General features: G+C 38.7%; 1 pseudogene; it reads left to right on the top strand.

Moving 5' to 3' along the window:
* Positions 1 to 211: 211 nt before the first annotated feature.
* LOC112605869 lies at positions 212 to 3,050 on the top strand (annotated as a pseudogene).
* Positions 3,051 to 3,395: the final 345 nt, after the last annotated feature.

Below are 3,395 nucleotides of genomic sequence, written 5' to 3'. Positions count from 1 at the left end.
GAAAAGATATTTCTCACCCCCACTTCCACTGCTACTCAGAGGAATGACAAGGAATGATTCCTTTGCAGCTGGAAGGCTATGGGGCCTTCATTGACCTATCTTATCAAATTTTGAATACTTCTAGGAGGGATGGATAAGTTTACCTATCTTATCCAATAACTGCTTAGGTACTAATTATTACATTAATTAATAGCAAAGGCATGTCAAGGCCATGGAGGAACGGGTCACAGAAGAGGGAGGGAGGCCAGTGAGACTGAACTTTGATCTTATCTTCTGGGACCTGAACTTCTAGTATGATTTTCTAGAAAATACATCTCTCCTATGGCCTCTCAGTTTTGATATTCAGGAATACACCCCTCACTACACACACACACACACACACACACACACACACACACACACTCCCCAGGACAGCTTCCTTAATGAAATTGTTTATTTCTGTTAGAAGTTTTACAGAGGCACTTTACATTTGACTCTTCTTTGTATATGTATCTGGTAATCTAGGACTTCATTAATGAGGCGTCTTCTTGACTTAGCCCCATTTTAATTTTTGTTTTATGGAAAGCATATTAAAAAAAAACAGTAGAAAAATGGAGAATTGGGTGCCTCAGTCTTATAGACAGCCGATCTTTTGGGGAGTGTTCAAAACTTGAGTATCTAGAACTTCAAGTGAGAGGAAGTGTGGACTGGGCAGATAGGACCCTGTGTGAAAGCGAAGTCTTGGATACATGGCCCAATGTGCTAAAGAAGTTTCCTTTCTTTCATTCATTTGTTTTTCCATTTAACACATATTTGTGGACTGCCTACTTTATATCAGGCTTGTGTTAGGGATACGATGGTGAACAAGACAGCCTCCGCCCTCTCAGACCTCAGTCTTGTGAAGAATACAAGTAAATTATAGGAAAAGTACAGGGAAGGGGCATCCAATCCAGGCCTGTGGTTTATTTTTAAGTTAAATTCACCTTTTCAGTTGCTCATTTCCATGCTCCCCATCTATCCCCAGTGCAGAGTAAAAATAATGTTAAAAAATCTGGGTAAAATCCCATCCCGGCTCTTTTCTCTATCTATCTTATCCAGGATCTGCTCAGACTTCCATAACGAATCAAAAAGGTGCCTGCCCCAGCAGTCAAGTGCTGTAGAAATGCAGCTTTCTGGGTGTTGTTTTCAAAACTATCATTATAAAAAAATAGTTAATTACTGTCTAGGAAATAAGGGAGGTAGAGTGGGTTGGATGGTGCTCCTCAAAATATGTCCAAGTGCTAATACCTAGAACTTATGAAGATTATCTTAGTCAGAAAAAGAATCTCGTAGATTCTTAATTTAGGGCAATTAAATTAAGAATGACCATGAGATCATCCTGGACTTAGGGTGGGTCCTAATCCAGTGATTGGTGTTCTTATAAGAGAAAGGAAAGGGACACTTGAAATGTAGTTACACAAGGGAGAAGGCCATGTGACGACAAAGGCAAAAAGTGGAGCCATGTGCCTACAGGCCAAGAAATGCCAAGGATTACCTGCAGTTGCCAGAAGCTAGGAGAGGCATGGAATGGATTTTCCCTCAAAGTTTTCAGAAGGAACTAATCCTGCCAACACCCTGATTTCAGACTTCTGGATTCCAGAACTATCAGAAAAGAAATTCCTGTTGTTTTAAGCCACCAAGTGTTTGTACTAGAACACTACTTAGAGGGGTTAATGAGATTTTGCTACTACTGCACTCCTTGAGTAGAATGGAGGCCAAAAACTGGGATAAAGGGATTCTAATCCCTATAGAGAGTGATAGAGGGGATAAGGATCTATCCCAGACCGTGAAGAGGAAGTCTATTGGCTGCTTTTGTACCACATGATCCAATTCCTCCTAGATTTCAGCTACTGGGTAATATTTGGACAACAGACCCAAGGAGACTTAGAAGAGTTAACAAGTAGGTCAAGCATACACATAGTGCACTAGCGGAATCAAAGACAAACATACCCCCAAAATCTTTTTGAAATCTTTTGATATTTGATATTTCAAAAAAGAAATAAAATAGTAGTCATGACAAAAATCAGAAGTTTTCTTGAATTATTTATATTTGTCGTATATGCATGAATATGAGTGCCCTAATATGAGGTCATTCCCTACTCTCCCATTGAGAAAGTCAAGAAGAAAGTTTTGTTTGCCAATGTGAGTGATAAACTTTTAGGTATGTATGTAGATGAAATAATTAAATGCATGCATATTGTATCTAATTCATTAAGTAGTTATATTTACATATTATAAATTATATATAAAATATATCAATTTAGAAGTATGTTCTTCTTTCTCATAGATCACAAAACACTCTTGTTCAAACTCTTCAAAAGTATCTCTGACATCAGGCCCCGCTCCTTGGCCACCTGGCGTGGGCGGTGCCACCCCTCCCCAGCGCCGCCCCGCATGCAGCTCACAGGCTCCCTCAGACTTCGGTTGTGGCTGGAGCTGGAGTGGCACAGGGCCTGAGACACTGCAGACCTGAGACCCCATAGCAGCTCGGAGGCGGTGAATAAAGTAGCCTCCAATAAAACTATATGGCAAAAAATGGGAAAGAAACAAATGGAAAGAATGAAAAACTTGAAGGGGCAGAGCCTGTATAACTTGTGATGGAAAAAGTACTAGATCTAGATCAACGTGTAGTGAATGGGAAAGTGGAATATTTTCTAAAGTGGAAGGTATTTACAGATGCTGACAATACTTGGGAACCTGAAGAAAATTTACATTGTGTAGAGTTGATTGAAGCCTTTCTTAATTCTCAAAAAGCTGGCAAAGAAGATGGTACAAAAAGAAAATCTTTATCTGACAGTGAATCTGATGACAGCAAATCAAAGAAGAAAAGAAACACTGCCGACAAACCAAGAGGATTTGCCAGAGGTCCTGATCCTGAAAGAATAATTGGTGCCACAGACGGCAGTGGGGAATTGATGTTTCTCATGAAATGGAAAGATTCAGATGAGGCAGACTCGGTGCTGGCTTCAAAAGAGGCGAATATGAAATGTCCTCAAATTGTAGCTGCTTTTTATGAAGAGAGACTAACTTGACAAGCTTGTCCAGAAGATGAAGCTCAATAATTGTTCACATTTTTATGTATATATATGTGTGTGTCTATGTATATACATATATGGATTCTCATATGTGTGTGTGTGTATATACACATGTGTATATATATATGTGTGTGTATATATATACACACACACACATAAATACACGTGTATATACACACACACATAAATATATATATATATAATTTGGGTCTTGGTTTTTTATTTACTAGTGTGACAAAATAACTACATTCTAATGGAAATCCAGTTTGATATGTTCATTTTGAAAGTAGCGTTGGAAGAGTTGTTGGGTTTTTGTTTTTTGTTTTTGTTTTTTTCATCCGT

This window comes from Theropithecus gelada, chromosome 14, assembly GCF_003255815.1.
Source record: "Theropithecus gelada isolate Dixy chromosome 14, Tgel_1.0, whole genome shotgun sequence".
Taxonomy (NCBI): Eukaryota; Metazoa; Chordata; class Mammalia; order Primates; family Cercopithecidae; genus Theropithecus; species Theropithecus gelada.
Note: the sequence above shows the minus strand (reverse complement) of the source record. Positions and strands in the feature narration are given on the sequence as shown.